This window comes from Ammospiza nelsoni, chromosome 13 (genome assembly GCF_027579445.1).
Source record: "Ammospiza nelsoni isolate bAmmNel1 chromosome 13, bAmmNel1.pri, whole genome shotgun sequence".
Taxonomy (NCBI): domain Eukaryota; kingdom Metazoa; phylum Chordata; class Aves; order Passeriformes; family Passerellidae; genus Ammospiza; species Ammospiza nelsoni.
Window position 1 is genome coordinate 4,921,525 of NC_080645.1, and position 23,624 is coordinate 4,945,148.

A 23,624-nucleotide genomic window follows, 5' to 3' on the forward strand; every position below is an offset into this window, starting at 1 on the left:
AAATGAGAAAATATAAAAGTCCTGACAATGCTTTTTGTGCAACTGCAACTAAGACATCTTCCAAAATGGCTAATAAAAGCGAGCTGAAGCTCAGCATTGCTGGCAGAGCCTTGTAAATGTGCTCATTAGCATTGCAACACAACTATCTTTTCTTTTTTTGTTCTTCCGCCCCCCCACATTGCAAACATTAAACCACTGAAATCATCAACATGAAAATCTCAGCCATCTCTTCAGAGGGGATATGGAATAACTTGCAAAATTCCCTTTCTTCTCGTGCCACTGTTTCTGGTGCCTGTTTGAAGGAGGTTTGTAAGACCAGAGGCAGAGGGAAGGGATGAGTAGAGGTTGCCTGTTTTATTCCACGATTGGAGAAACATTTCTAGAATGAGGGCAATAGTACCTTGCCCTGATATTTTTCTGGACACTCACAAAATACAAATTAATTCTGACAGCTCAAATTCCTGTTCATCAGGAGGCCCCAGGCCAACCATCTTGTGTAGACTCATGGAATGGGGTAGGACTGAAAAGGACCAAAGAAAATCATCATTTTCCACCCCGTGCCATGGGATGGACACCTTCCACTGTCCCAGGGTGCTCCAAGCCCTGTCCAGCCTGGCCTTGGACACTACCAGGCATGCTCATCCAGTCTAAATACAGACATGCCATGGTGCTGAGGAACACAGAGATTTCTTCCTTTACTCCTGTGGAAATGCTGTGATTTGTGAAGTCCAGAAGAAACAGCCAGAAAGGCAGCACTGGTAAATGATGGCTGAATCTGGACTGGGTTCTCATTTTGTATCTTGGGTTTCTGGGTTGGCCAAGCCTAGCCTTGATTTTTTTTTTTTTTACCTTCAAAATATTTAACTGCAAAGAAAGTAATTTCCCTGTCTTTCATAACAGCTTGTTTTTGAATTATAAAACAGGTCTTGTGGTTGGGGGGCCTTTTTGTCATTTCTTCCTTTGTTAGTGTAATGTTCCCTGATGGCAACACTGACACAGTTCATTCTGCCAAATTTCACAAGCTGGCAGTTTTACCAATGAATATGAAAACAAAAGATGTGCATTTTTTTAAACTAAAATATTATTTATATGATTGGGAGCAACAAAGCCAACTGAATCACCTTTAAAACAAACTCCACTTCCACATTTCCTGCCACAGATGGGATTGCTTTTGGACTCATTTTCAGATACTGATATACCAGTGCTGGGAGTTTCATATGCAAGGGAATACTCCTTTAGACATTGCTGAGGAATATTTATCATATTTTACAAAAGAAGAATATAATGACTTTAACCAGAAATAAGGTGTTTTACTTAAAATCACATGAACAAGGAGAATTCAGAGCTGAATTCCAAGTGTCTCAGGTGTGAGACAGGGCAGCTGGTTAGAGTTAGGCTCCAGATGATTCTGGCAATTTGTGTGACCTCCCCCTTCCCTCAGCTCAGGACTTTTGTGCAGCTCTCAAGCCAGGGTGATTCTGCAGGGCAGGGTGGGGAAGGGGGCAGGAGCCTGTCAGTCCCCTCCAGAGGGACAGAGGGACCTCCTGGTCCTTGTCCCAAGATTTCCCAGCTCCTGCAGGGCCAGGTGTGAGCTGGCTCAACTGTGCCACCCAGAATCACCTGTTACACCAAATAAAGGCAGGTTGGCTAAAATGTCATTGCAACACCAAGCAGGAGTTACAATTAATCCTCACAAAAAAAAAAAAAAAAAAAAAAAGGTCAAGGATGAATCATCAAATGCTGTAGGGCTTTAATGGACATTTCCCAGGCCTCTTATATTACATGCAACAGCAGGCATTCATTTTGTTCTATAGAATGCTTCTTCCATAAATAAAACAAACAGTGGATGACAAAGGGGCTTTATTTAGACTGGCATAAATGTCTGCTGCTTCTGTTTTCATCATTTACAAAAAAACCCTAAAAATCAGGGAATTTTCAGCCCATGATTATACAGACCCAGTCCAATGTTTGACTAAAACAGAAGTGTCCATTATCCTCTTCTTTCTGTCCCATCCTCATGAATGCTCTGGCTTAATTAATTAATTAAATTTAGCATTGTGTCAGCTCTTGTCCATGTGGCAATTCATTTGAGAGCTTTTTAATTCAGAATCTAGTAAGAACCTGTCCTTTCAGACAGCCTGCTAATATCAGAGAGGGAGGAAAAGTGTTATCTTACAAACCTGGGACTGCCTTACTAACTATTTTCCAAGTTTTCCCACAGCTTCTGTTTCTGAAACTATTTTATCAGTTAAAAATGTATGAAAGGATTAGGTGAGTGGGGTTTTTTTGCAATCCTAATGTGACACAAACAGAATCTAGTAATTTTGAGAATTTACTTCCCCTTATGCTTTGTGATGGGCAAAGGAGCAGATATTGATGTGAAGACTTTTATTACCAAAACCAACTTATAGTTGCAAATAGCAAGAAGAAACATTTTTTTAAAACCTAGAAGTATATATTTTCCAAAATTTTCAGAATTGTTCTGTCTAATTTTAGTTTTCATTTCTAGTCATATTTTCAGGGTGTTTTGTGGATTTTTTTTTTTCTGCCAACAAGTGCCAGTCAAATTCTGTCAGTCATAGGAAAGTAATTTGTATGAAGAGAAGGCACATTATTGCTGCAAGTGTTCATTTCATCATGGAATTTGATGGTCTGACACCAGTTCAGTTTGTGGCAAGGAATTTTGGGAACTGTAGTCCTCGTGGAGGGCTTGGGAGCATAAGGATCATTTGTTACAAGCTGGGTAAGGCAGTGGCAGCCCTGGTCCCACCCATGGCAGGTGCAGGTGGGAGGGGAAATTTCTCTATTTCTGGTTGATGTTTCTGATTGCTTTTAGGTGCTAGGTGAAGCACAGAGAGCTCAGCAAGACACAAAGTCAGATATAATTCAATGCAGCCTGGTCTATCGTGATTCCTGCTCAGGTAAGTGTGTACCAACAATTTTCATATTTACTAAAAGAATTTCCTTAAAAACTGGAATTCAAATTTTGGAAGTGTTGATAAAATGTTGTGCTCAATGCACTGGGTGTTACACATAAAACATTCAAACAAGTTTCTAGAAGGGATGAGGAGCTAATGAGGAAAAAGGGCTACAGCTGAAAAAAGAAAAAAAAAAAAAATAAATTGTTGCTGTGAGTATTCACCTGCCTCAGAGGGTAGAAACTTCCCTGTGCAGGGAATCAGAGTGAGATCTATTCAGCACTTAATTAACACTTAAACCCACAAAATATGGCCTTGTGCTCTGCAGTGATTTTCTCTGAGGACACGAGCACAGAGAATAAGTTTCAAACTTGCAGCTCTTGCTGTTCCTCTGGCAGTCTCATACATCACTGGAACTTTCCTGCAGCACCCAGTGGCCTCAGACTCTGGAAATGCTCAGAGTTGTACCAGGCAGCTGATGAAAATTCAAATAATATGCAGGAGCTGAAAGGGAGTGAGCAGCTAAAACATAAGGTGCCTCTTGTAATCCAATCTCTGTGCTGCAGGCTGCGGTGAGTATAATTGTTTTTGGTGTCTATGCAGTAAGCCTCAAATCAGATCGGGAATGTAGTGATTTGTGGGATGAGTAGCAGAGCAGAAAGCAGCATAAACAAGAAAAACCCTGATATTTTTTTTTTTTGAAAATACACTGTAAACGAGGCATACTCATAAATATGAGTATGTGTGTGTAGGATGAGAGAGAATGACAAAGAAATCAAAATTTTGAGAAAGATTCTCCAAACATGGACATTTAAATCCTTGACATTCAGCCTTTATAAAAAGGACTGATAGGTCAGTTTATACAGTTCTCAAGCATTTCTAGTCTTGTGGGATAACTCCTAGAAAATTTGTACATCCACTCAAGCTATTTTCTTCACTGCTCCTATCTGCAACACAATCAACTTTGTTTTTTCTTGCTATAAAGGAATCATCACCACAGTCACATGGTCTGAACCATAATATATGGCTGACAATGTGACTATGCCTTAAACAGAATTTTGTGTTTCAGATTGCCTTTCACCCAGGGGTGAAAGAGAATCAAACCTCTCACAGGAGCTCTTTCTGATGTTGCAGTGTTTTATTCCTCTGATTTTATGATATTTATCCTTTGTCTGTTGCAAGCTGAAGGAATGATATGTGGGGTGGACTTTTTTAAAAAGAAAGAATCACTCTGACAGGTCCAATTCAGAAGTGAAGAAATAATTTTCATACAGTTTGATAGAATTTCCCAACAATCAAAGAATTTTTTTTTTCTTATTGACTGTTTATAGAACAATTGGATTTCTGCATCACCACCGATTTGCACATGCATTAGAGAGAGAACCACAATGAACTTATTATCTTATGATGCTAAAAGAGAGCTGGATAACTCCAAGTTTTCCATGAATTCAGAAGTTTAAGGGTGAATTTGATTGCAGGTGAATCCTTCAGTGGGCAGCACAGGCTGGGCTGGGAATTGCATCCCCTGCACAGCTGTCTGCAGGCACTGAGCATCCCCAGCTCCCCATGCCAGAGAACACTCTCAAATTTTCCTTAGAATCAGAGGAAAAATGCATTTGGAGGAAAGCTCCTGAGTCCTGCTTCCCTGCTGGTGAAAGCTCTAAGCAATTCCAAGGTTCTGTGAGGCTGGAATGTCTTTCCAGGAAAAGCACCAAGGTCTGTGCATGGTCTGTGCATGGCATTCCTGGAACTCTCTAGTTAGATGCAGCCTAAATGAGTTCAGCTATATCAGAAAAGGTTGTTCTGTATCCTCAGGAATCATAAAACCAGAAACTTCCACAGACACTGAAGGATTTGATCTATTAATTTATTTGATTCGATTAATATAAAAATACAGTACACAGACATTAAGCAGAAAAATAATAAACTTATGTTTCTATAGTTGTGAGTAAGAATATACCTTAAATAAGTGAAAACTGTACTAATAAGACGGTGAAGAGTTTATAATGTAAGGGTGTAGTTATATTGAGTAAACTAAGAGTTCAGAAATTATAACAGAAGCATCTGTGTACATGTGAGACAGAAGCCTATTAGAGAAAAGTACCCACAGTACAGTAGAAGTAAGAAAAAGTGATAAGTTAGAAAAACAAAATACACCTTGTGACAACTATCTATTAGACCAGAAAGTTATATTATCTTGTAACAATGAACTTGTAACTACTTTAAGCTATGGCCAAATGCTTACTCTAAAATCTCACAGCCTCTGAAACAAATATTTATCTGAGCAACAAATCATTCTTAACCCAATGATAGCCCCATCCCTTCATTATTAGCAGTGAGAATGATCCTCAGGAGACCAGAGCAGGGCAGTTTTGCCCTCTCACATTAACACAGAGCACATTCCTGAGTGTAAATAAAGAAGGGCATTGGAACCCGAGCCACAGCAGGTGAAGATTAGAAATAAAATTTCTAGTCCCTTGCAAAATTAATCTCTCTTGATAGTTAAGAAAAAAGGACTTTCAGATCTTGTTTTGTAAAAAAAAAAAAACGTGTTCAGCTTAAAGCAGATCTATGGGACTATAAATAACTTGAATTTTTGAGTAGGAATTGTCATTGTAATACATGGATCAATAAAGAGGATTTATATAGTCCCCAAGCAGATACTTCAGAACAATGGTCAATTCCTCATTACCCTTTACTCTGAGCATGTCTCATTTTATGTGTTATCCTCTCAAAAAATATTCCTGACTGATGCCTGTGTGCTTTGCTGATGATGTTCCTGTGGAATATGTTGTGTGCCAAACCTTTATATGGCCAGAAACAAAAAAAAAATCACCCTCCTGCCAATTCTCCTCTCCCATCTCTACTGTGGTTTCTGACGAGAAGGCATATGTACTTTCCTGAGCTAAATACCATTTAGTCAGTTATCTTTTTACTTATCACCCCCTTGGTGCTGAGATGAACTGTGTGTTCATCACGTGGTTTGTGTTATGTTTGAGTCCTAGTGATAAATGATTTTTAAACACACACCAATCATTTAAATGAAAATGTTATGTGCCAAAACAGTGTCCCTTTCAGGAACTGGGACTGTGTGAACAGATAACTGTGCAAGGACAGCAGGTGATAAACTTGGTTTAAATGATAAAGTCTCTGGAAGAAAAAAAATTAAAATGTGACATTCAAGCTGGATAAATTCTGAAGTCCATCTCAACAGTAAAGAAAGAATGAGGACAATTTGCTCTGGTATTGCCTGAGATTAGTGAATGGCAGAAAGGAAGGGAAGAAGGAGCAAATGATACTGGATTGGTCAATAAAATTACAGAGGGTAAAAAGTCACAGCTTTTCACAAGCACTAACCTGGTTATTTACCTCCCTGCTGGAGCAGAGAAAAAGCACATTAATTATTAATTAATAGCCAGGCTTTAGAGGCTCCAGCATTACAAGGCCTTGTAACAATTTTTTCTTGGAGATTGGTTCCATCAAGAGTCCAAGTGAGTTGAAGGGGAGCAATGCACTTCTCTCCAGTGTACATTAGTATAAAATTCCATTGTGTAGTGCTGGATGCATCATTTTTTTCAGTTACCTGCACAACACCTCAGAGCTGTGACAAAGTGTTGTCTGACATCTTGCACAAATGAAACACCTGAAACTGAGACACTGAAGGAGCTGGGCAGGGCTGCACAGAAAGCGTAATAAAGCCGGAACCTGAACCAAAACCTGTGCATGTCCTGTAAGACCAGGAGACATTTCTTCCCTATTTGTGTTAAAGCAGACAAGAGCTGGAACAATTCAACAGAGCACACTAGAGCTGGAGAGAGTATAACAGAAAATAGCAGATTTTGTATTCCTGTTGTTTGGTTACTATTTCTTGTGTTAACAGAGTTGGGATTTTGTTCAGCTGACGTGAACAAGAATCTCTCACTGAGTCTTACCAGTGTGACCAACTAATAATTAATGATTTCTCAATATTCAGATAAGTAAGCTGCCTCATTCCTTAGGAGTAGTTTAAATGAACCAGTCTGGAATTTCTCAGTTCAAAATCTGGATTTTTTTTGGCCTGCAAATCAGTTCACATGTCCCTGCACTCCAGAGAAATTCTTCTGAGTGCAAAGGAAGGACTGTGTGGGAAAGGTTTTTCTGAGTACTCCAAATGGGGATGGTAGTCTCAAGGGATGAAAAAATTACTCTGGTTTGCTTTTTGTACCAAAGGGATGCTCTGGATAATCAGTTAAAAAGCCTTTGAAATGAACCTTCAAAAATTTTAGACTCATCCCTCCCTCATAAAAGGCCTTTTTTCCATCACATCAGTGAGATGAAATGAAGATAAAGGTTGCTCTGTTTAAAATTATTTCCTTCTGACATTAGTTTGAATTTGGCTTTTTTTCACTCTCCAGCAATCTCAGTGGAGATCATGTGGCACAGGCTGCTGTTCCCTTGCTCAGAAATTTTACATTTCAATGATATGTTTGTATTCCTAGATCTAAGCAGATAAGTAGTGATTTGGGCATGCCCTGAATCTGGAATGTGCTCTCCTGGAGTTAGGGAATAAATGCACTCAACAAGGGTTTCCTGTTGGTGTCCCAGAGGGAGTTGTGGCTGGAGAAGGTTCTGGATGTCACTGCTGCTGTGCTGAGCCCTGCCCTGTGCAGGGTGTTGGGGAAGATGAAACAGGAAAGCCTTATAAATATGATTGTCTAGCAAAAGATTTTGAGAATATAGAAACTATAAGCAAGATTGAAATGAAAGCAAGCTTGAGATACCTCAGTTACTGAACAACTGGAAAACAATGGTGTGGCCAGCTGAAGGTGATCCCCTTTTGATGGAACAACACCCTCTGCTTGCAGACAGGCCCAAGGGTCAGAGCAGACCCTGCCAGCTTGGCAGGAGGGGCCCAAAGAGGAGTTTTTAGGATTTAAAATGTAACACAGTGTGGTAATGTAATGATTCTTATAGGCTGTATGTAAATGCTGTAGGATTTGTATCTTGTACTAGATTGGTTAGTAATTCTAATATCGGAGTTAGAATATTCAACAGAGAAGGAGATTTATGGTATTGTAACGGGAACTTTGCTTTCTCTTACGCCTTCTACTCTCTTACGCTTTCGCTCTTTTACCCTTTTACTCTCTTCTCTCGGGCCTGCCCTGAGCTGTGGCTGGCAGCTCCCAGCAGGGCCCTGCCCCCAGGCCCTTTGCAATAAACCCCAAGTTCTACAACCTGGCTGCAGAGATCTCTTGTCTCCATCCATCCCAACCATCCTACCCCCATCACTCCTACAACAGGGAATCCCTGGGTGAGGGGCACCTGCTGGGAACTCTGGAGCCATTGGCACCCACAGCAAGGCCCTGCTGGTCTGAAGGGCTGCTCTGGCATGGGGAGGTCTTGGGCAAATGGCCATGACTGTCTGTGCTCAGCTGGGCTGTGAGGAGAAAACAAGGAGGCCTTCTCTTGGAAAAGGGGAGGGTGTGTCTTATGGGAGGAAATAACGCATTCCGGGTGTTACTGGGGAAAAGCTTGCAGGTTTCTCACTCAAATTCTTTATACTCAGTATAGTCACAAGCCTGTTACTCTTCCTTTCGATTACAAATGATGCCTGAATTTTTAGCTTTTATAATTTTCAGACTCTGTGCTGCTTTAGTGTGTGGGTCTGAGCTCCACATGAGGGGATGGTGAGCTCTGTGCACAGAGCAGGGAGACAAAACAATTCCTGCTCCAGCTGAGGACCAAGGACAAATGATCCAAATCTCAGCCCCAAGAGCACAAACACCGTGGGCTGGAGAGAGAAAAACAAGCAGGATGGGACTGCCTGGGCTAAGGCTGGAATGGGACAATGAACTGCAAGGTGCAAATGGAGCAGAACTGATCACAGTGACAGAGCCCGTGCCCGGCCGTGCATTTTGGGACCATTTTGGTTCATCTTGGGTGCAGCCCTGGCTGGGCTCTTGTGCTGCCCAAGGTGGATCCATTGAGGCCTTTTAATAAATCCCTACTTTATTCTTTAGCTCTATCCAGCCTCTTCTCTAGGTCAGCCTTTCAAGGCATCCCAATGTGTGTGACAGCGCTGAAGGTCATCAGGTGTGTCCCTCCTGCCTCCCCCCTCAACACACCCCCTCTCCCTTGTGATTGTCTCTGATGGTGTGAATTATCCTGAGATAAGAACACCTGTAGGAATTGCAGGAGGAACTCTCTGGATGCTCAAATAATGGATATATTCCAGAGATAGGGAGCTGTGCTAATTGACTGTGCTGCACATGAGACTCCAAAAGAGTACAAAATGTTAGTGGAGGTTGGGCCAGCTGGACAAACTGGTGTCCCAAGGCTGCAGGCAGGTTCAGGGTGGATCTCCTGTTTGGCAGGGAGCCCTGCAGGGTCTGTCCAGGTCCAGCCTGACCACAGGGGACTCTCCCTTTGGGATGGGTGAGTAAAGGCCAGATTGTCACACAGAGACATGATACCCCAGAGGAGCTCCACAAGGGCTGTATGCCTGTGCATTCTGCCAACCTGTGCATTCCCACCCAAACCCATTTCTGTTACCACCTTCCAGACCTGCTTCTATTACAGACTGCACTGCCAATATTCTTCACTGTATCAGCAATAAATCTGATTGTAATCCTCCACATAACCACTGCTGCCTTTCTCATGTCTGAGTGAGAGCCTTCTCCCGACTGCTCTGTTCCAGTGTGCCAGCTGGGCCCCAAAAACAAGGGGACTTTCTGCACAATGAGCTTTTTTCCCAACAGTCATGATCCAGAAGGCTTTAGGTAACAATATTCCATAAACTATCCATCCCAATTCCCAACCATTTCCTCCACCAAGCTGCAGTAATTTCATGGAGTCATCCAGAGCCAGGAGAAGGAGCAGTCGCTGGGTTTGCCTAACATCCTGCTCCTCCATTTCCACTGGACACTGACCCTGGTAATGTCTGTGCAAGAACTCCCATTAGCAATTCTGCTTTCATCTTGTCTGCTGTTTTATTTGTCCTGTATGATAAAAGGTCCTAGCTATGTTTTCCTCCAGTTTTAGGGAAAAGCAGTAGGCCTGAGGAGAATGCAAATGACTTCTGCTCTGCTTTTTGTGTTGATTATGGATAAAAGGATGAGATAATAGTAGTTCCATAAAAGATCAACATTCTTTAAAGGTATGACAGATTATGCATTCTTTGTTATCTAAATATTTCCTTCTCTGCATTCTCCGTGTTTTGAAAATAACAGAAGTTATCAATCACCTGGAACCGTGCTGATGTTTCCATGGCAGTTTAACAATTAGGTCTATTCACCAGGGACCCTGATTAGTCCAATAAAATCCTTTGTGCAATTCTTTCAGACAGAATATCACCCTTTCAGACAGAATATCAGAATATCGTTCCAGCCTAGGAATAAAATAAAATTATTCTGGCCACAGGCACTTATTTTCTCATTGATACAAAACACTTGAGGCTTAAATGCCTTTATTGTGTTCTTCTAGGCTTCTCAGGACAAGAGCCCATGAGCAGTAGAGCCCTGTGAACAGTTTGCTGTGTTTTGCCCAGCTAAGCTGCACATCAACATCTAAGACTGCTCCTTCTCCTGCGCTCTTGTAAGCCGAATTTAGGAGTGGAGTGATTAAATAATCTCAGTTCATTATGTGGGTTCTAATGGGATTTCCTCACAGGAGTAAATCCCATCCCCACAGCTGTGATGTGAGTGAGGTTTCTGTCACACTTCTGTTGATGGTCTCCTGTCCATCCAGGTGACATCTCCTAGGAAGGGGCTGGTAAAATTGACATGAGAAAAATTTCAGATGCACATTGGACAGTGTAATAAATACAGTAAGGAAAATATTGCAAGTAATATAATTTTTTGTGGGGCTGGGTGTTTGACACTTCACAGTTAACTTCTTCTTTAGGGAATTTTAAATCAAAAAACTGATGTTTACTTTGATTTCTTTGAAAAATTCTCCATTCCATTACACTGAAAAATAATGGTGTCTACAGTGGATTAATTACATTTGCCTCATTATTTCTTGACATCTTCCCCAAACTAGAAATTGGCGTGGTTTAGTTCTGGGTTAAGATAGTACAAGTCTGTGCTGTAAAAGAACAGGAACGTTATGGGAGGGTAGATCCAGGTAGTGCTATAGTATAAATGCCCTGGTATGCACTGAAAATCCTACTCTGGATATTAGGTTAATGTTTGCAGAGTGGCAGAGCTGGCTTTTATTGAAAAACAGAAAAAAAGGGGGCTTAAGAATGGGACATTAAGCAAATGACTCATTCTTGTTGATGCTTTTTGTCTGTCAGTGCAGGATACCAAAGTAAAAAGAAACTTAAAGGTATTTGAATATTTCATTATTATATTGTTAAATGATAACACAGAGGGTATAGCACAGAATTCAATAACTATATATCAATATCAAGCAGACAGACTACTGGGGATACAGAACAGACTACTGGGGATACAAGCATCAGAAAGTCACCCTAGGGCACACATCTGGTCTGAAAACTCTTGTCATCCTTACTTTGTTTTATGCTCAAGCAGGCAGCTTTTGGATTTTCTTCCTGTCAATTAATATGACTTCTCCATTTCTCTAAAATACAGGGAAACCTGATGGAGTGTGAAGTTCTCATAAACAACTAGTCTGGGACTGTACCACAAGGTAATCAATGCCAAGCAGATTCAAAATATGGTCATCCTCTTTTATTCTGGGGAAACAGATGCTCAACCTACATCAAGAGACCTTGGAATTCCTGAATTCCCTGTTGAACCCTTAGAGATGGAAATGGGACATGCAGAGCACAGAGCTCTTCTTAAGGTCTGCATATGCATCAATATAAAGATGAGGTATCATCTACCTACATGCAGCCTATAATTTCCTTCAGATTGATTGGTGGGTATCAGTGCTAATTTAAGTCTTTCTGAGAGTGTGTGTTGTGTTTTCTATGAACTAAACAGCAGAGGTTGACCTTTGAAAGTACCTCGAATTTTCAAAAGTGTTCCTAGGAGCTGGAGCAATGCCCAATGTTATCTGATGTAGATTTTGCCAAGTGGACCAATATTTTGAGCTTTATATGTAACCAATATTTTGATAAGAATAATATATAGCTACAAATGCTATCTACGTCTTGTGGATACGCTTTCCCTAGTAGATATCAGGGGTTTATGAAGGCACTGAGGTACCTGCCAATATATTTGATGTCTCTGAAGCATTCTTACAGATCTGCCCATGGGTTTCTTGATCAGATAGCTGGTTATGTAATCACCATGATTATCCCAAATTAATGTGCTGAAAATTATAATGTATTGCACAGTTCATTTACATTATTTAGTCTTACTGGATTAACTGAGATCAGTAATGCTTGTTCTCTCCTGTATTGGTTAAATATTTCTCTGTTGGGTATATTCAACATCAGCCAAGTACTACATGATTCAGGATGGACATTGGCACAAAAGTCCCAAATAATCCCTGCTCAGGGAAGAATGCTGGATTAATTTGGAGGCTTTTTGCATGACTGCAGACGAAAGAAAGAAATATGAGGACAGGTGCTGTGGTAGGTACTGAGAAAGCAGAAGGTGGCAGAAAGTATAATGTGACACAGCAGCTTTATACTTAATTTTTGCTTGATATTATCAGACTACTGAGTACATAGATTCTGAAAATTAAATATTTTTACTGTATTGACCATTTTTAAGTCAAGACTTTTGTCCATACAATTTTGTTCGGTAGTGCACTAAGCTGCTTGAGATTTTTCTAGCAACTCAATATTAAAAATGCAGGCAACAGCAAAAAAAAAAAATTCCTAATATAACACAAGCAAAACCGCTGTAAAACCTCCTTACCCCAATCACCTCACCTTGAGATGAGTTTTGGAATTGAACTTGATTTTAATGAACTGAAAAATTGAACGTTCACGTTCAGACCATGCTCACCTTTGATACTGTACTTGCTCACCAGATATTTTTCAGAGATGTATTCATCTCTCCCCACAGTCCATTGGAGAGTCCCATATCCATCAGCTGACTGCCCTGCTAGCAGCTCAGCCCAAGCTAACAATGTTTATCTCAAACACAAAACAATGGCAGAGTTCTTCCAGTAATGCAGAATTTTTTTTGTTTAATGTCTTGTCATGTTATGCTCGGATGTCAGTTTCCAGTTAGATGAAATGAAAATTATATCCTTAAGCAAACAATGGGGGATTCTGCCAGTGTGACCTTTAGGGTCAATCATCTCATTAGCAGTCAGCTTTTACAACTGCATGTTATTTATATGAGAGGGATTTACAAGCTGTTGCTAAATAACAAATTAAATTGTCCATGAGCCATCATCATCTGATAGAGAAATTCCCCGTGGGTAATAGGCTGCTGCTCTCTCAATGGGAAGTTTTGGAAAGATTTAATACAATTTATTTTTTGCCAGCATAACCTTTATAGGGAACAGTCCCTTTTTTATGATGACAGAAAACTGTGCCACCAGTGCAAACAGCTCCAGATGCACAGTGAAATTCAACAGTCACAAACCACAAGCCTCATTTTAATGAATGCTCACAGGCATCTCACTAATCTGCTAATTGTTTTCAATCAAATTTAAAATACCACAAATAGAGAGCAGCTCAGTAGTGCATTTACAGTCTCCATTAACCAACATTTTTTTATTAAATATATTTAAAAAGCAATAATCTGAGAAGATAGCTTTAGGAAAGGCTTGCATCTCTGTATTTTGAAAATAATAGTATTGTTTCAAATAAGCTGTCAGCTGGAGCATGATGTGATATTATAAAGAAATATGTTGTGACATCATACATCCAATATTCTTGAAGATCAGGGAGGGCAGATTTCAGGTATGTCTGATGGTGGTGCTTTACTGACACAGCTTTCTGTACAAGGACTTTAGTTACTCTCACAAAGACCCTTCATTTTGGATGTTTTGCTGTTTCTGCCTTAATCTTTCAGGTATGTCAGCCCTAAATATTAGTCTTCTCATGCAAGGTCTGTTAATTGCTCTGTTTGCATTCGAATTGCAAATTAATTATTATTAATTGAAACTAATTATTACATTCAGAAGTCTTAAGTCATTGTGTTGTTGTGTGTTTGAGCTTACCTCATGCTGGTGCATTCTTTTTCAATACTGTCCTTTAAAAAAAAAAACAAACCAAAAATATGGTTCACTCCTAACCTATCATTTCTCCTTGTTTCCAGACTTCATTTTTGGCTGAGAAACACTGGTGTCAAGACAAGCCCAAAGAAAAGCTGCTTCTGTAAGTCACTGTGCTTGTCCTGACCTCTCTTTAGGCTGCACATGGACAGGCAGAGAAGTGGAGAGCTGCATCCAGGCCTTCTGAGCTCCTTACAGGACACTGGCTCTTGAAAACAAAGAGAGAGAAACAGAGTACAGTCAGGTACTTGCTTAAAAACAAAACAAAACCTCCCCAAACTTTCCTACACTTTATTATTTGGTGTGTTAGAATTTGGCAGGTGGAGTAGGGGAGAATCATCCCTGAAATTTAAGCATTACAATGCTCACTTTGCATGAGAACCAAATGCAGTTTGTGACATCTGCCTTAATGTGTTGCCACAGTCCAGTCAAGTCAGCCACTCCTTGATAATTTGCTTCCTCTATGACCTAAATCAATGCCAGACTAACTTCCCAAATATAATCAAAGCCAATGATTTTTGAGAAGTCTGGTGACTCTGTAACAGATAACACCACCCACAGCAGGCCTGCATGCTGACCCTGTGCTTAAATTCATGGTAAATATACAAAAATTCTCTGCAGGACATAGAACATGACGTAAAACTATTCTAAATCCTTACACAGCAGGAATGTAAACCCAGTTGTTTGCAGAGAGAACTTTTGTCAGGGTAGTGGCTTTATAAATGTTATGACTTTTTTTCTAGGTTTCCATGAAAAGGTGAATCAGAGTTTAGACTGGTGAGAAGCCTAAGAGAATATGGAATTTTCACCTCTAGAAAGGCAGGGTCTGTGCCTACCTTCTGATATATTTATCATGGACTAGAAAATTGAACAAATTACCATGTTCCAAGCTGTGGCTGCCCCTGGATCCCTGGCAGTGCCCAAGGCCAGATTGGATAGGGCTTGGAGCAGCCTGGAACAGGGGAAGGTGTCCCTTCCATGGCAGGAGGTGGCACTGGATGAGTTTTAAGGTTCTTTCCAAACTGGGCTGTTCTGTGATTCAGTGATTCTGTCATCAATTCTGAATAGCTCTAAACCAGATTCAATTAAACAAACTGTTACTCAGCCAACAATCACATTTAGATTTATGTTGGGTTTTTTCCCTCTCACATGTCAGAAGAACATTGTCTAAACCCCATAGATGGAGTTCATGTTAAAGAAGGAACTGTGTTTAAGGAGCGCTGCATGGCCATCATATTTTCTGGAAAAATCCCCTTGCCCAGGATTCTTCTCCTGGGAAGCTGAGAAGCCTCAGAGAAAAAGGAAAACAATATAGTCTCATTCACTTCTCCTGTGTGTTGCTGCTATGCAATGTGTTTGGAGATTGCTTAATTGTTTATCCAACAGGTGATTGTTTCTTTGGATTCTGCTGTGAGTTGTTTTCACTCATTACGGCCAAGCTGTGTCAAGGCTCTGGAAAGAGACACAAGTTTTCATAATTATCTTTTTAATCTTCTGTAAGTATCCTTTCTGTATTCTCTACTATAGTTTAGTATAGTATTATTTAATATAGTTTAATATAATATAGCATCATAAAATAATAAATTAGCCTTCTGAGAACATGGAGTCACATTCATCATTCCTTCCTGCCACAGGGCACCCTGTAAATACAAGACACCTGAGAGCTTTTGGAAAACAACTCAGCAGAAAAGAGCAAAATAATAATCGTTACTTTAAACATGTGCAAATGTTTTAGGAGTCAGGCATTCCACATTCTCCACTGTGTACTCCATGCTCAGCTCCAGAATCTGCATCTCAAAGAAAGACTTCTGCCAGATCCTGGGTATCATCTGCTGACATCACTCTGTCCCACGTGCTCAATTCAAGTCCCTCACAATCCCTTGAGTGGCTTCTGGCTTTTTTTTGTGCTCCCCTGCCCAGCCAATGGCACAGCAAGCTGGGGTGTTTTGTTACGTGCGTCAGCAGCAGAATTGCAGCTGGGGCTCACTTGAGAACTTTTATTAGAAAGATGATGTATGAAGCAGAAGGAACACAGCTTGACTTTCAGAGCCCAGACTGAGGCTGTTGTTCGAGCAGTTGGAGGAGTTTTTGACATGCAGATTTTGCATGGTTTTGGTACAAAGGCAAATGCTGGAGGATAAAAACCATGTCCCAGCATATACAATTTACAGTGAGCAGACTGAGCCATGCTTTGATAGGTGCACAGGGCAAGGAGCCACACAGGCACTGTGACAGGGACACCAATGTCTGCAAACAGCTGAGCTGCAGCAGTCCCTGTTTGGAATTGACAGTGGTGGAAAAGGACATCCTAAGGAGAAATACTGTGAAATGACCACATAAAAGGAGACACTTAAATCAAACATTAAGGAAAAAAAATCTTTAGAAATGAGAAAACGACACAGCGGAAGTAGCTATTTTTAGAGATATTTCAAACATTGCTCTGTGCTGCTCCAAAGTGTGATTTCACTTGACAAGGAGTTATAAAAGTTGCAGTTTCTTTACCCATTGTGTCTGTTTAGTCACATTCACTGATTTTAACTGACAACAACCTGGTTTTATACCATGCAGTTCTTGTCGTGGGTACTGACAAGTAACAGAGGGAGGGGAAAAGGTGAAGTTTACTGGGCTTTGGCTAAAATTGGGAAAATTGGTGTTCTTTAGGGTAAGTTGGCAGTGTCTTTTGGATTCCTGAAATAATATTGGTATTTTTGGACTAATTTTGTAGTAATAGCAGTAGACACGTCACGTGAAGTAAAGTGCAAAATTCAGCCATATGGCTGCTCTAAGCAGAAGGAAAACTTTAAAGCTGTGCAGTAGAGAGCTACTGAGACTTGGTGTAAGAGGGTGCAAAAAATCAAGTGGTCTTTTTTTGAGAAAAAACATCTTTAATTAAACTGCTGTTAGTGCTGCAGAGCCTCTTTTTCTATTCCAGCATGGTAGTGGCCTTTAGGTCTCAGTCTCATTTTGCCAGTCACAATGAAAAATGGAAAAAGTCCAAAGTTTGGAGTAGTATGAACATGCTGAAATTGGCACCAGATCCTTTCTATAAGAAACAATGAAGTTTGCATTCAGAGTTCCTTTTGTGTGATGAACTGTGATAGCACTTTTTTTATTATGAGCAGTCAATACTTGACACTCATGAACCACAAAAACATTTTTTATATATCTATTTATATACATATATGGTATGGTGTAGCATTTAAAGCTGTAGTATACTGTGTTTAGCTTAGTTTATTTTAAGATAGATCAATAACACCTGCTGAATTTGAATATCTTAGTTTCCAAGGCACTTACTAGCATTGTGGCTAAGAAAATGAGTGCCCAATCACAATGTATATTCTTTTTTATCACTTAAGATGATTCCAGAAAAGCAGCTTATGGACCCTTTAAGAAATAGAATGTTAAAAGCATTTAAAGAGGATTCAAGGACAGAATTACTGAAATTCTGAAATCATAAAGGCCAAATTATCTACTGTATATTAAACTTTTCAAGGTGTTTTAACTTTCCTCTTAGGCAATCATTTTACATTTGTTCATTAGTCCTGGGGATGAACTCCCATGTCTTGCCACCTGTAAATCACAAATCCATCTATGGATCCATGGCTGTTTCACCTTGCTGGGTCTTTCCAGAGTACGTTTGTCCCTCAAGAAGGGGGATCTGGCTGCCAGTCTGCCAAACCCTGGGTCCTAGAGTGTATGATAAGTGTGTCTTCTATTTCTCATCTGTCAGAGGTGGGGCAGTTCTCTCCTGTTCATTTTTCAGTTTTCTTTATCTCTCCCACAGCCAATCCTCCCTCCAGGAGATCTCTGCTGTCCATGGGCCATTGATTATTAATTATCTTCTGTCCATGGCCAGTGAGTGTCCCTGCTGATCCAATTCCATCATCCCATGGGGAGATGCTCTGCCAGGGGAGGAGCCAAGCATTCCTACCTGGATCCAATGTGAGCTTTGGGACACCCCAGCAGCCTTTGCCCCCTGCATTGCCAGAGGAGCAGCTTTCTGCTGCCCTGCATGGCCAGAGGGAGCCCAGGCCCATCTGCAGCAGCCCTGGGGCTGCAGAGGAAAACTCCCCCCTTGTGCAGGATCCCTGCTGCAGCAGAGCCACAGCTGGCACTGCAGGAGGGCTGAGCCCCCCTGGGATGGGGCTGGGACACCCCCCTGACACACAGGGGGCAGGGACTGTGATCACTCTGGCAGTGGGTTGTTTTTTTGTACTCTTGCATTTGTATTTTTAATTTTCCTGGTAAAGAACTGTTATTCCTATCCCCATATCTTTGCCTGAGAGCCCCTTAATTTCAAAATTATAATAATTCAGAGGGAGGGGTTTACATTTTCCATTTCAAGGGAGACTCCTGCCTTCCTTAGCAGACACCTGTCTTTCCAAACCATGACACCCTGCCTGTGTTCAGAAAGTCTGACCAATGTTGGTTTGGGGTTTTTTCCCATTTCAAGCATTATTCCCAGCAATATTAAGTTTGTTTGCTGAATTAAACTACTGATGGCACCCCTTGTGCTACAAGTATTTGGAACCCACCAAAATATTTCTATCATGTACTGGCAGCAGCAGCCCACAGTTAACTCCAGACCATTTTGGCAATAGGAATAAACTTTTGTCACTAATTAGACAGGACTGGGTCCATCTCTGGATGAGGTTTGTTGAGGAGTAAGGTGCCATTCTAGCCTGTCTTGTTACAGAGCAGGGCAGTGCTGGCAATGAGAGCTGACAGAGCTCTGCTGTCCCTGGTGTCTGGGTGCAGCAGTCAATGCATCACTGTGGAGCTGCACCGTTTGTTTGCAGTGCTGCAGCCAGCTCCCAGGACAGCTGGCTCCCTTCCAAGGCTTTTTGAATTACTTTTGGTAGATTGTGTAAGACATTCTGTCCCATGGTTTATTACTACAGAGATCCTGAGCCAGACCATCCTTTCAGAAACTTCATTTTTCCCTATATTTTTCTATATTTCAGTAAGGGGCACCAGGCCTGAAGCCAATTTGCAAAACCTTCAGAGGAGCTCTTCTAAGAGGAAGAGAAAATCCTCCTGTGGCAGGCAGGGACTATAAATCCCCATCTCTTGTTGAGTTTATCTTCTCCCTTTCTTACATCTTCTAGAAATACTTCTTTACTCATTTGATATAGTTTTGTCTTATGATTAATAAAATTAATGAGAATATTGAATTAATTGTGGTAGACTTGATTTTTTTTAAACCTGCCCAACTCCTGGATGGCACTGAGAGCTGTGTGCAGCCTTTTGGGGTTCAAACCTCATTCCATTCCTTTGCCTGAACTGTTTACCAAGACTTTTCTCCTCTTTCCTCAGACTTCTCTTCCCCAAAATATGAATAATCAAACTGACCTTTGTAAATCACTTTATCACTCTGCTAAAAGGCCCAAGTTGAAATTATTATTTTTTCTTTTTTGGTAGGCTTTAAAAAAAAAAAAGGCCCAGAAATTAGTACTGAAGCATAAGGGGAGGGTGGGAGGACTGTGACATTTTAAAGTATTCTTCCCATGCGAGATGCACTAAACACGAGTGTCCTTTTGAGGTTAGTCTGACCACTGAGGTTCCTTTATATCAATGAAAAGAAAGGAGTGTTGTTTCTCTCCTAGCAATGTCTCATCTTTCCTTTTTCCTGCAAAATTAGCAGAACGGAACCTGGATCTGTTTTGTATTTAGCAAGTTCTGGTGTTGGAGGGTTTTTTTCAGTGCTTTGGTGGGTGATTGTTCAGAAAGATGCCAATGTTTTCTTGCATTGCTGAGAAAAAGAAATAACAGACTGGATAATTTTTAGCTTTCTACTTTTTCTAAAAATGTAATGTCATAACTCTTCCATTTCCATGTTTTCTACTTCCTGTTATGTCGAAAAGAATGAGTCAGAGAAATGGAAACAGAGCTGCTGTAAATAATTTAAAAGTGGTCTGAGAATAGCTAACCATTACTTCTGGTGATGCTGCTTGTGATGGTTACACAATGATAAGATTATCAAAAGGACTGTGGGAGACAGAAAAATGGAAAGGATGCATTAAGTCATGTAGTCATTTTTGCTACTGTGGAATTATGCCTTACATTAGTTTTACTAATGGCTTGTCTGGCTACCTTTAAAAAGCTTGAGAAAATGGATTTCCAGTATTTCTTTAACATTATCCCTATACCTCTTGCTTGCAAGAAAAGACTTTTTTCTTGTTATTGTTTCATCCTATTATTATCCTTGAGCTGGTTTGTTCTGCTAAAGACTCTCCAGGTTAAAACAGCAATCGCTCCCTTTTCCCTTCATACAAGTGATGAAAAAAATCACACTTCAGATTTATTGTGTAACAAAAACCCCCCACATTTTCATGGAAATGACAGCATTTTATAAAAGTGAGTGAACTTAGTGAATAAATGTCTTAACTTCTTTTCTTTCTCACCTCTTCTGCTTTGGCTTCATCCTTCCCAGCACTGAGGGTAGAGTAGGATCCATAGCCCAGAGATTGGAACTGTTGTTCAGCCAAACAATTCCTGTTTTTCTGTGAAAGTAGAATGTCACCATACTTGTCCCAAATACTGTCTAAATAGTGAAAAGATAAGATAAATTTAATAACTTTTTTTGGTTGTCAGTAATCCTCAACAGCTTGTGTAACCTCAATTCAGCAAAAGTTTGATACCAAGCCTAAGGATGGGACAGAATTTACTGCTTCATACTTGTTTTAGGAGGCTAACATCATAAAAAACAATTAAAAATGAATTTATTCTCATTTGATAATCGATTTCACAGTTTCTTTTCAGACTTTGGCTTTGCCATAAACCACCAAATGCTGAGGAACGGTAAAGATCAAGTTTTATCAGGATGGGAGGATAAGACTTTCCAGACTGAAATTTCAGAAAATAACTACCACCTCAAAACCAAGCTTTCCTGTTTGCTTTTCTCCTGTTAACACTGTTTTCATAAGAGATTTTAATCCTTAACTCTGACAGAGAAAAGGTCTGGAATTAGAGATATAAATGGCTTAGGGATACAGATAAGCATTGGGAAATTTTTTCTTCTGTGTTGCCTGCCAAAAGAGAACACTGGATATTTCCCATTTGGCTTCCCTTTAATTAGTTGATTTCATTGTAACTACACAATTACCTATCTATTAGTACTGCTTAAGCCCTGCTAATTTTCAGGACAAGTCTACCTGTGAAACTGAGTCCCTTTTTGTGGTTCTGCACTGAGCCCCCATCTGTGGCCCTGAACTGCCGGGACAGGAGCAGGAGGCGCCTTGCCAGGGTGAGCCCCAGAGCTGTGTGACACAAACAGGGACACAAATAATGACAGAAATGTAGTGTCCTGGCTGGCTGAAGGCTGACCCAGCTCAGAGCAGCTCTCTAGCTCTGCTCCTTGGGACATGGAGGAACCACCAAGACATTTCCTCACCCCTGAGCCACCCCTGCCTGATCAACACCAGGAACATCTCCAGCACATGGGACAAAAACCATTCCTTTCACTTGAGGCTTGGAATTCCTCAGGTTTCATCAGTTCCATGTTTCCATGCTGTACTGATCTTTTATTGTAGGGAGATAGAATATAAGAAAATAAAACTAGTGTAGAAAGTAATCTTACCCCTAAGGAGTTGCAACTGGGCCAATTATCAAAGATTAGGAACAGGCCTCACTTTACCAGGCCACAGGTGTGAGCAATGAGAAGAAGAGTGCTATAAAAGAGTGGGGTGGCTGGTCAAAAATGGAATGCTGGAGTCAGTGGCTGCTTTGTGAAGAGGAAAGAATCAGTGCTCTGAGGAGGTACCCATGAGAAACACAAAGAAGGTATGGAACCTTTGTCATAAGGAGACAACAGTCTGGAATAAGATGCTAACGTTTTACCACCACTCTTGCTGTTCCAAAGGAAAAAGCAGCTGGGCAGCTTCCCTTCCTTCACAGCTTGTGTCTAATGGGCAAATCTAAACAGGGACTGATGCCTTGGAAATCCCTCTTAGTTTCACTTAGAGGTCGAGTAGTTACAATCCCCTGAAGTGGTCTGTAATTTAACCCTAACATCTGCTGATTTTCAGCTGGCTTCTCTCTTTATCCCCCTCTGGACTGTTTTTCTTCATGGATTCAAGTAAAAGCTTTAAATCTTGGACAGAATTGGCCATTTGTTGTTGCTGCTGGATCTTTCAGCAGGATGAAATCTTCCTCAGGGAAAGACATAGTCACCTCTCACTAAAATTTTCTGATATTGTTCTCTACAAGAAACTACTTTTATTTGGCTTTGACTTCAGCAAGTTTCAATTATAAAAGTTAAAATGTTTCCAGCTTGGATGTTTCTCTGCTTTTGGGGTTGAGAGTAGCAGACAAGATAGGACAAAAGGTTTCTAAAGCAGCCACCACAGTGGCTCTTGGTTTTGCCTGTGCTGAGGACAAAGGGCAGTTTTTCCTTTGGAAGTGCTGCGTTTCTTACATGTGGACTGGATGTTTTTCTCCTTCCTTAGTTAGGAGATACCATTGGAATATTAATATTTGTGTGACTTTTTTTCTAAATTAAAAATACTGATAAATACCTTAGGGTCTAAATAGGCTTTTACACATTGAGATGTTCTGTCTAGACAGTAAGTTTGTAATTAAAATGCTGCCCTTACCAAAATTTCCATATTTGATTCTACCAAGCATGTGGCTTTTAATCCTCATTTGAGATTTGAGGGGTCAAAGTTTTACCCCTTCATTTTCAGTGCTATGCTGTCAGCTTAATTTAAATCAAAGTAGACTGATGAAACCATAGATCGAGGGGTCACAACAACAACAACAAAAAAAATAGAAAAAAAGAAATCAATATCTTCAGTATTCAAGTAGGTTTTCATAACTCTATCCAGCCCCTGCTTTCTAGTCCTTTCTGCTCCCTCCTTGCTTCCACAGGATAACAGACTGTTTCTTATTTTAGGTAGTGTTACAGATGGCAATTTAAGGAATGCAGAGCTTGGCCAAAACTGACCCCCTTGGAGTTCAGGTTTTGTCCAGCAGTGGAGGAAATGGTCCTTGACACCTCCAGGCAGCCTCTCAGCTTTTTGGGGGTGTTTAAGCAATCACCAAGTGCTGGAACCAAGACTTTTGCCTCTTGTTACTGAATGCTTACGGAGCAATTACATTGTTAATGTACATTGGGTCTGTGTTTTTTATTTTAAAACACAAATGTAATCTGAAATACTTGTGTTTTAGCTGGAGGGGGTAGGGAGGAATATAGAGTTGCTTCATATCCATGGCAACTCCTATTTTTTTTATTACTCATTAAAAAGAAAATTTGCAATTCTTTAGGCTCTTGTAAAAAGTGATTGAAACAAAGACTCTTTGTTTTGTATGAAAAATGTATTCTGCTTATTAAAACAGTGGAGTAGTTCTTTCTTTTTAAAATAGAGTAAAAAGAAAAATTATTATGGAAAATGAAATACTTTAAAGCAGTATCTTTCTCGTTTCAGTTCAACAGCATTAAATATTTCACTGCTGTGTGACTCCCAGTATATTTATTTTTTATGCTGGGGAAGTGAGGCCTATCCCTTTTTAGAGAATCAGTTGTGAACTTTGGTTTGCTTCCAACAGCTGATAAAATCCTGCTTTTTCTATTTTTTTTTATTA

The 23,624-nt window shown here is 40.4% G+C and overlaps 1 long non-coding RNA gene across 1 annotated transcript; it reads left to right on the top strand.

The window, feature by feature from the left end:
- The first annotated feature begins 14,091 nt into the window (after window positions 1-14,091).
- LOC132078869 (uncharacterized) lies at window positions 14,092-15,846 on the top strand. The gene is made up of 3 exons (XR_009419333.1): window positions 14,092-14,145; window positions 15,429-15,538; window positions 15,677-15,846. It is a non-coding gene; the product is annotated as an uncharacterized LOC132078869 (long non-coding RNA).
- The last annotated feature ends 7,778 nt before the right edge of the window (window positions 15,847-23,624 follow it).